The sequence below is a fragment of the Sapajus apella genome, unplaced genomic scaffold (assembly GCF_009761245.1).
Source record: "Sapajus apella isolate SASKATOON/1434 unplaced genomic scaffold, GSC_monkey_1.0 scaffold152, whole genome shotgun sequence".
Taxonomy (NCBI): Eukaryota; Metazoa; Chordata; class Mammalia; order Primates; family Cebidae; genus Sapajus; species Sapajus apella.
The window spans coordinates 1,947,001-1,956,958 of record NW_022437092.1 but is presented as its reverse complement, the minus strand read 5'-3'; the positions used below and the strand labels follow the sequence as shown (position 1 = coordinate 1,956,958).

General features: G+C 60.3%; 1 protein-coding gene across 7 annotated transcripts in view; it reads left to right on the top strand.

The window, feature by feature from the left end:
• The first annotated feature begins 1,459 nt into the window (after positions 1-1,459).
• The window catches only part of ADGRL1 (adhesion G protein-coupled receptor L1), a 59,022-nt gene continuing 50,523 nt past the window's right edge, over positions 1,460-9,958 (top strand). For all 7 annotated transcript variants that reach the window (XM_032265808.1, XM_032265804.1, XM_032265807.1 and 4 more), the window contains exon 1: positions 1,460-1,681. The gene's annotated coding sequence lies outside the window, so the exon portion shown is untranslated. The remainder of the gene's footprint in view (positions 1,682-9,958) is intronic.

Genomic DNA, 9,958 nt, shown 5'->3' with positions numbered 1-9,958 from the left:
CGGGATCTTGTGCTGAGGGTCTCATCCCGTTCCGCTTGCTCCAGTCCTGGCTTTGCGTGCCGCCCTCGCCTTTTATTGTAGGTCTGGTCTCCCAGGGTAGCGGCCTCACCGCTTTCCCTTCGCTGCGCCCCTGGATCCAGAAACCGCTTTCACCTGCCTGCTCCGGTGCAGCCAGTGCGCCGAATCCCTTCATACCTGAGTCCAGTCCTCCTTTTGCCCCTCCCCCTTGCACGTCGCTGCCAGGAAGATGAGGGCAGTCGCCTCAGCCACTAAGCATCCCCCTTCCAGCCCCCGCCATGCGAGCCCAGGTCCCAGGAATTCCGGGCCGGGTCTTGCTTGTTTCCACTGCATTAGGCCTGACGCATTACTCCGTCTCCCGAGGAAGAATCCGGCCCGAAATTTGCGTGCCCCGGGTGCATTTGGCCGTGTCGCAGCTCCCCCCCACGCCCCCACACCGTTCCTCCCATCTTTGTCTAATCCAACCCGGGTTTTGCACAAGCCTTCCAGATCTCCCCATTTGCGCCCCCCTTCCCCGGTCTCGGCGCCTTTCCTTTTACTTCGCAGCTGGAAAATCCGCTCCGGGTTTTCCTTACGCCTGTCTCCCTTCCCCCACTCCCCGCTCCAACACGGGGCTCCGGCACGTCGCCTTCCCTCTCCCTGCATTTCCAGGGAAGAAGCGAGTGGAGGCAAAGGGAAGGAAAATCCAGCCCGGGTTTTCGGGCCGGCTCCTGGGGCGCTCAGGCAGGCTGCGGCGGCCAGTCCCGGGCGGCGACTCCGGGCCGGGTTTTGCGCGCGCCCGCCGCCCCCCTCCCGGAGCGGGTGCGCCGGGGAGCGGGGCGAGCAGGCGGCTTGTCATTGCTGGTGCCCGGCGCCGGCTCGGTCCGCGCGTCCTGCGGTGCCCACGGGCCCGGCCCAGCGCCCCCCCCTCCAGCCGCACCGGGGGCGCGACGCCGCGGCACCCGCCTCCAGCCGCGCCGCCCCCCCTCAGCCAGCTCCGCGCCTCCCGCCCCCAACCCGAGCCCCCCGCGGCCACTGCGGGGAGCCCGAGCCGTCGGCGCGGGAGCTGTCGGCGCTGAGGCGCCCCCGCCCCGCCGTCTGCCGAGGAGGCCCCGGCGGATGGGGCCGCGCAGGCCCCGGAGTGGCACCGCCGGGCGGCGGGGGCCTGCAGGGGCGCCCTGCCTGCCCCATTAACCCCTCGTCCACCGCCGCCGTCGGAGGGGGCTGGGAAGTCGCCTGGGCCCACACGTGCCGCCTCCGTCGGGGCCGCGGAGCTGCGGGGGAGATGCGGGCCGCTGCCGGCGCCGCCTCGGGGCGCTCCGCCTCGCCCCAGCCCCCGGCGCTCTGACGCCGCCCCCGCCCCGCCGCCTCCACCGCCTCCCTCCCCGGGAGGGGCGCAGACCCGATCGCCCCCAGTCCCGAGCCTCCGCCGCCGCGAGGGGGCCGCCTTTGGATCGGTGTAATCTGCCTTTTTTTTTTTTTTTTTTTTTTTTTTTTCAATTTTTGGTCGGTGACGGCGGTGCTGGGCCTGGGGAAGGAAGGGACACGGAGGCCGCCCTCGCCCCGCCACCCCCTACCCTCTTCCCCCTTGCCCCGGCTCCGGGAGATGTGCCGGGCGGGGGGCCCGGGTTCGCGGAGCAGCAGGAGGGACACGCTGGGCCGACCCCAGAGCGGCGCTGGACAGGTGAGTGTCTGCGGGCCCAGGAAGAGGGGCGACGCCGCACCTGGGCCAGGTGTGCGGGGCGCGCGGAAGAGGGGAGGCGGGAAGGATGGGAGCCCGGGCCTGTCCTGGCCGCGAGGGGGGAGGGGACGCTGGAGGGGCGCGGGGCACCGCACCTGAGCGGGAGGGGCGTCGGGGGCGGCCCGCACCCCACCACCACTTGCTAGGGGTCGGGGAGGGGTTGCCCCCACGGAGCGCCCAGGGCGCGGGGGTGCGGACTGGCGGCCGCAGGGTGCCTGGCTGGGGGAGGGGACCGCGAGTGTGCCCGCGCGTGGCTGCGTGTGCCCGCGCGCGCGCCAGCCTTTGTGGGGAAGCGGCGCGGCGGTGCCTGCGTGTCCCCGGTGCGTGTGCGCGCGGGTGCTTGGCGCCCTGTTTGTGTAGGTGTCTGGGTGTGAGCGGAGGGGGTGCGTGTGCGCGCAGCGCGCCGGCCCCGGGCCCCGGAGGAGCCTTGTCGAGGGCTGGCACCACAGGATGCTGGGCGAGGGGGTTGTTTTTCTCTGGGAGGCTGTGGCGCGGGGGATGGGGAGGGGTCTGTCTGGGTGTCGAGCCGGCCGCAGCCCGGGGGGCGACGCTGTCAGGAGGAGGGGGTGCAGCCGGGCAGCCTCTTCTCTCCGTGGTGCCGGGTAAAGCACGCGAGGCCGGCAGGTTTGATCCACCGGGATTATTCGTGCTTTGAGGACAATTCCCCACCCCCACCCCAGGTGCGCATCGTATAGAGTTCCGAGGGTTCGGTTGTCATCCTCCCATCTGACGGTCCTGGGACACGAGTCAGGCCTGAAGTGGTGGGGTGGCGGGGTGTGCTGTATTTGCTCCAGCCCCGTCCGGAAAATGCCCTTCCAGGTATCTCTCACATGCATCCCGGCCACCATCTGAAGATGGCCCCCTGGCTGCATACACCCCTGTCCCTACACTTCCCGTCCGGGTCCTCACACTGCCCCATCCCTGGCAGCACCTGCCTGGTCCCTTTCCTCCTGTTTCAACCCCCCTCCACCCCCAGCCATGGCAGCTGTGTGGGTGTCCCTGGATCCCCCTTCCAGGCAGGGCCCCCCTTTCCTCCTGGCTTCCACAGGACCCAGAGCCTGGGTTTGCCTTCCCACCTTCCACATCCCGACATGTGTGCCCGGGGGCAGGAGGGGGAGGGGTTCAAAATGGCTGCCAAGATGGCTGTCTCGAGCTCGCTCGCTCGCGCGCTCTCTCCCTCTCTCTCTCTATCTCTCTCTCTCTCTCACACTTTCTCTTCCCCTCTCTCTGCTCCCCTGGCTTCCTTAGCCTGGTAGGGAGTCACCTCGGAGAGGAAGTTGGACCCAGTGGGGCACACCTGAGGGTAGATGTCTATGTCTTTTCTGGGCTGTTGACCTCTGAGATGTTTGGGGACAGGCCATTGGTTTCTGCTTCTATCTCTAGCACCCCAAGGGCTGGCATGAGTCTCACCTGACCTCAGACCCCACCTCTTCACCCTGGCTCATAGCCTGGAGGCTCCCTGCCCCCACCTGCTCTCCAGGGCCTGGCCCCCTAAGTCGATCACCCCCAAGGAGGGTCCATACCCCTCATCCTCTTCTCCAATCTGTCCCACAGGCTGGGGGTGAGGGGGGTGGGGGTGGGTGTGTGCAGGCAACTCTGCGTGGGCCCCTGCGAGGCCACGGCTTTGGGGGACAGGTGACTTCTTCCTCCCTGCTCCCCTCCCACTAATGCCAAACTTATTATTTAAAAGTAGGATGAAAACAGGGAGAATAAGAGTAGGAATACAACCTTCATTATCATATCGAGAAAATTATCCTTGATTTTTCTAACTAGTAATTTGCCTGCCATGCCGTTCAGAACTGACTTGCCCATTAATTACAGAGATGAAAAATCATCTGGAATTTGGAAAAGGAAACTAATTCCATGGCTGGCGGTGATCGCCCCCGTGCACGGAGCCACATACGTGTGCACTCACATGTGGGTGCCAGCCCTCCCGCTGCTCTTGCCACCATTTTCCTCCCCAGCTTGGTGACCTCCCATGTGGCCGTGCTTTGTCCACCCTTTGTGTGTGTGGCACCTGCCCCAGGACAACCCCCCGCAGGCCCTCTCTTTCTCCAAGGGGCGCCCATCTCTATCCCCACTTCTAGGGGCTTGCGTACCCTGAGTCCCCCACACTGATGCCTGCCCTTGGGGGTGAAGCTGGCACCCAGGGTTGGGGAGGATGGGGAACTGGCCACCAGCACACCTGGGCTGTGGGGCCTGCAGGGAGGAGGTGGGGGGGGGGACTGGAAGCCCAGCGTCTATTCCCAACCTGCCCAGGGGAGCTCTTTCTCCTGAGCAGCCTGGGAGGACCCTGTGGGCATGCTGGGGAGGGGCCTGCAGGCGCCTCGGCGGCTAGGGAGTGTGTTTGCATCTAGCGGTGTGGGCTCCTGGCTTGTGGCGTCTCCACCTGCAAGCGAGGCCGCATGAATGATGTGTGCGTCTCGGGGCATCTGCGTTCTCCCTGCCCTGCCAGGCTGGTGGCAGAGCATGTGTTCCTTCCGCCCCAGTGAAGGCATCTTGGTGGGCAGGGTGGCAGCGGGTGCCCTGAAGGGGAGCAGGAGGAGTGGGGGCAGTGCCGTCCCCGCCGCAGCATCGGCTTTGCCCCCCACCCATCCTGCCTCCCCGGGAGACGTGTGGCCAAGGACACGCAAGGGTCTGGTTTCTGTGTGGGTTCCTCTCGTGGATCTGATTTCCAGATGCCAGACACTTCCCCTCCTCCAGCCCCTCCGTGGGGAGGCAAGGAGAGGGGTTCCAAGGCAGGGGTTCCCTGGGTCTGAAGCCCTGACCCCAGTGACCCTGGAGGTGCCCTGGAAAGACAGACAGCACCTCCCAGGCTGGGTGTGGGGCAGAGTACTTGCTGTTGGGCACGCCGATGGAAGGAGAGAGATGGGTCCTAGAGTGGGGTGGAGGCCAAGCACAGACGTGGGAGGGGGTCCTGGTGTCGCTGGAATCCAGGTGTCTGTCTGTCTGCACCTGTGTGTAGGTGTCCTCTGTGTGCGTGGCCTGGATGGTGATCTAGCCAATCGTGAGTGTAGCCACGTGTCCATCAGGCTCATCCAGTGTTCACAGGGGTCCCTTACGTGCTGGTGTTTGTGTTTTGCAGAGGGGGTGGTCGTGCTGTGGGGGCGGGGCTGCAAGGAGCAGCAGCTGTGTGTGCACACATGGGGCTGTCTGCATCTCGTGCGCACCTGCAGCTGCGTGCACGCATGGGGCTGTCTGCATCTCCTGTGCACCTGCAGTTGTGTGCACCTGCAGTTGCGTGCACGCATGGGGCTGTCTGCATCTCGTGCATACCTGCAGTTGCGTGCATGCATGGGGCTGTCTGCATCTCGTGCGCACCTGCAGCTGCGTGCACACATGGGGCTGTCTGCATCTCGTGCGCACCTGCAGTTGCGTGCTCGGGACTCCTTGGAGCGAGGTGGGGTGCACCTTGTCATGCAATCTGCACACATTCGCCAAGCACTTTTGCTACCCAGTGCCATGCCCGGCGCCATGGGGTGTGGCGGCCATGTCCTGTCTTTGTGGAGCTCACGGTCTAGCAACACATGTAGGGTTTCCATCAAAGCTCTCCTGTCAGTGGGGTGCGGTGGCTCACACCTGTAATCCCAGCACTTTGGGAGGCTGAGGCAGGTGAATCACCTGAGGTCAGGAGTTTGAGACCAGCCTGGCCAACATGGTGAAACTCCGTCTCTACTAAAAGTACAAAAATTAGCTGGGCGTGGTGATGGGCGCTGTAATCTCAGCTACTCAGGAGGCTGAGGCAGAAGGATCGCTTGAATTCAGGAGGCAGAGGTTGCAGTGAGCTGAGACGGCACTCCAGTCTGGGCGAGAGTGAGACTCAGTCTCAAAAAAAAAAAAAACCAAAACAAAAAAAACAAAACTCTCCTCTCATGGGAGTAGGGGAGAAGGCGCATGTCTCTGCTTCTAGGGCAGCCCCAGATGCTGACTGTAGTAGCACCCCGGGTTGGGCTGTCCTGGGGTCTGGTCCTTCATGGTCTTCCTGGGACACCTCCCCCATCCTGGTTGCTCCTCCAACGTGCTAAGCCTGATCCTACCCCAGGGCCTTGGCACTGGCTGTTGGTGCCACCTAGGACCCTCCCCCAGATGTTTGCAAGACTTTTGCTCCTCACCATCTTGAAATATCACCTCCCGAGTAACATTTACCACCATGCACCTTCTGCAAAATTGCAGCTTCCCACACCCCTCCTGAGGTTTAGTACAGCGGACGGCTCTTCACTAGGCTGTAATTTCCTGATATTCTGTGCTTGTTTGTTTACTGTCTTTGTCTGTGAGGAGGATCCGAGGGCTCGAGGATGTTGTGATTTGCTTTGTTTTGGGAATCCCAGGTGCCAGCAGTCATGGCTGGTCCACAGTGTGTGTTCAGAAGTCTTACCTGGCCCGGATGTGGTGGCTCACACCTGTAATCCCAGCATGCTGGGAGGCCAAGGTGGGAGGATCGCTTGAGGCCAAGAATTTGAGATTAGCCTGCCCAACATAGTCTCCAAAAACATTTTTAAAAAATAGTTAGGTGTCATGATAAGCACCTGTAGTCTCAGCTCTTCAGGAGGCTCAGGGGGGAGGTTCGCTTGAGCCCAGAAGTTTGAGGCTGCAGTGAGCTAGGATTGCCTGAGTGCACTCCAGCCTGGGTGACAGAGCAGGATCCTGACTCTAAAGAAAAAAAAAAAAGGCCCTGCCTTTCCTGCCTCCTACTCCAAAATGTGGGGGAAGATAAAAATTCTATAAATAAGCCGGGCGCAGTGGCTTACGCCTGTAATCCCAACACTTTGGGAGGCTGAGGTGGGCGGATCACCTGAGGTCAGGAGTTCGAAACTAACCTGACCAACATGGAGAAAACCTGTCTCTAAAAAAAAAAAAAAAAAAAAAAAAAAAAAATTTCAATTAATAGACGCCAAGGCCAGAAATAGCCTTGCTCCTGATCCCCAAAACTCAGAATAGCCAGTGCCCCTCCATCAGAAGCTAAAAATACCCTGCAGGTCACAAACAGCCAGGCCAGGAAGTCAGGTGGCTTCTCCTTCCTGTCCCCTGAGGAGGTGATGGGGCCGGGGCTGGCTTTCCCAGAAAGGGTTTCCCAGCCGATTTCCATAGTCCTGACTTTGGGGCTGCAGCATTCTCTCTGTGGTATCTGATGCTCAGGGTCCACCCTGGCCTCTGCCCGCTAAATGTCAGTGACACCTCACCTCCATAGTTGTAACACCTTGGAAAGTCTCCAGACGTTACTAAACCTACTGGCATGGGGGGCGGAATTGTCCTGGGTTGGCAGGGATGGCTGCAGAGTAGAGGTTGCCAGCGGGGTAAGATGGCTCATGCTTGTAATCCCAGCACTTCGGGAGGCTGAGGCCGGAGGATGGCTTGAGTCCAGGGGTTCGAGACCAGCCTGGGCGACAAAGCGAGACCTCCATCTTTATAGAATAAAACATTAGCTGGGCATAGTGCCACATGCCTGTTGTCCCAGCTACTCGGGAGACTGAGGCAGGAGGATCACTTGAGCTTGGGAGGTCGAAGCTGCAGTGAGCTGTGATCGCGCCACAGCACTCCAGCCTGGGCAACAGAGTGAGACCCTGTCTCAACAAAATGTATATGTAAATAAAATAGAGAGTTGGCTGACTTTTCTGTAGAAAGCCAGATGGGAAGTACTGCAAGCCTTGTCGGCCATGGGCAGGTTCTGTGGCCTGTTCTCTCTTCTCTTCTCCCCAAACCTTTAAAAATGTAAACACCATTCTTAGCTCACCAGCTGTACAAAGGCAGGTGGCAACCAGACCATGGTTGGCCAACCCTTGCCCCACAATGCCCCCCAGTGGCCCCTGGGGGTGAAGGTTGGGCGACCCAGGGATTCAGCCCCTCCAGAGAAGGGTGGCCCCATTTGGGGAGCAGTTGTGTGCTTAAAGTGCAAGGCGAGTCCCGCACAGTCTGTTCCCAGCACCTCCCTCCTCTCACCTCCTCCCACTCTCCCCGCCACCTCCCCACCCGCTTCCTTGAGGCAGCTGCCGTCGTTATGCAAACATACCGGCACGGTCCAGCCCCAGGGCCTTTGCACGGGCTGTGCCCCCTGCCTAGGACACTCTTCTACCTCCCCTGAACTGAACACCTGCATGCATGCTGCTCCCTCGAATTCACAGGGCTTTGCTGAAATGTCATCTTCTCCAGGGGAGATGGCCTTTCCTGATCATCCTTTTTAAAATTGTAACGGCCAAGCACAGTGGCTCATGCCTGTAATCCCAGCACTTTGGGAAACCAAGGCAGGTGGATCACCTGAGGTCAGAAGTTCAAGACCAGCCTGACCGATATGGTGAAACGCCATCTCTACTAAAAATGCAAAAATTAGCAGTGTGTGGTGGGTGCCAATAATCCCAGCTAATCAGGAGGCTGAGGCAGGAGAATCACTTGAATCCAGGAGGCAGAGGTTGCAGTGAGCCCAGATCACGCCAATGCACTCCAGCCTGGGTGACAGAACAAGACGCTATCTCAAATAAATAAATGAGATAAAATAACATTGCAATGGCGGGCGCAGTGGCTCATGCCTGTAATTCCAGAACTTTGGGAGGATGAAGTGGGAGGATCACTTGAGGCCAGAGGTTTGAGACCAGCCTGGGCAACATGACGAGGCCCCCATATCTACAAAAAAATGAAAAATTAGCCAGGTGTGGTGACACGTGCCCTGTGGTCCCAGCTACGTGGGAGGCCGAGGCAGGAGGATACCTTGAGCTCAGGAATCAGAGGCTGCAGTGAGCTATGATCGAGCCACTGCACTCCACCCTGGGCAACAGAGTGAGACCCTATCTTTAAAAATACGATAAAAAAACAGCACTTCCAAACCCACACAAACTCACAGCCACTTTTCCTGGCTTTATCTTCTTCCACAGCACTGGTATGCTATAGAATCGACTTTTTTGTACCCAGCCCCTCAGTGTCTGGCACATAAAGATGCTCTAAAAAAGATGTGTGGAATTGCCGAAAATTATTTCTAAGCCCCACAGCCACCCTGGGAGGCTCTCATTCCCCAGCTTCCCCGTGGAGAGACAGAACTGAGAGGAGTGACGTGGGTGTCCTGTCGTGCTGAGATGATGCACAGCCGGGATTTGAACCTTCGACTAAAGGGCGCTGTGTCTGGGGCCTCTTTGCTCCTGCCCGGCTAGGCACCATGCCTTCCTCTCCTGGTCTGTGAAGTCCCCACCCTGCCCTTCACTACCAGGATCTGATGGGGCAGGGGGGTCCCGCCTCTGTGCCCTCTGCTCAGGCCCTAGCTTCTAGAACTCTTCAGCTCTGCTCTGCCCTGTTGAGCTCAGAGTGCAAAGCTTGGGGCTGGACAGTGGACACTTTGGAGTGGAAACAGACCACAGGCCACTGGAGTACAGACCTGCCAAGATGGTGAGCGCAGCAGAGGTGCAAGTCAGGGAAGGCTTCCCCGAGGAGGGGGCTTCCCAGCTGCAACCTGGAAGGGGAGGAGAGGCACAGTGGAGGGGGAAGGAGCATCTGTGAGAGAGAGGGGCTGCCCTGAGGTCAGAGAGATGGTAGTGGCTCAAAGGGGACGAAGGAGAGATGTTTCACAGCTGCACAAGGAGAGAGGCTGGAGGCTGGAGGCTGGTGGCTGGCCTTGTGGCCGTGAGTCTGTGTTTGGTTTGTCCTTGGGTTCGCCAGGGCCTGTGGTGGGGGTGGGGGTGGGCTAGGAGGTTTGGGTCAGGATCCAGATGGCAGGTGAGAATGTTTAGCGTGAGCTCCCTCTAGCTGCTGCATGGGAGAGAACCACAGGGGGCGGGAAGGGAGGCCCGGAGGCCAGGAGGCAACCAGCAAGGTGGGGGCTGGAAGCAGCCAGCTCTGGCGGAAGCTTCAGGTTTCTGGCTTTGACTGCCCTGTAGACAAAAGGCAAGGGGCAGGTGGGGCAGGGAGTGCGCTCAACTCGCAGCAACCCTCCCCACACACAGTCTGATCGCTGCCTCTGTGGCCAGAGGACGCCTGTGAACGCCGTGCCGGATCCCATCCCCCCTCTGTTTAGGATTCCCCCACGGCTCCCACCTCTTTAGAAAGCCAAAGTTGCCCGTTGTGGTGGCTCACACCTAATCCCAGCACTTTGGGAGGCAGATCACGAGGTCAGAAGTTCCAGACCAGCCTGGCCAATATGGTGAAACCCCCGTCTCTACTAAAAAAATACAAAAATTAGCCAGGTGTGGTGGCACATGCCTGTAATCCCAGCTACTTGGGAGGCTGAGGCAGGAGAATCAC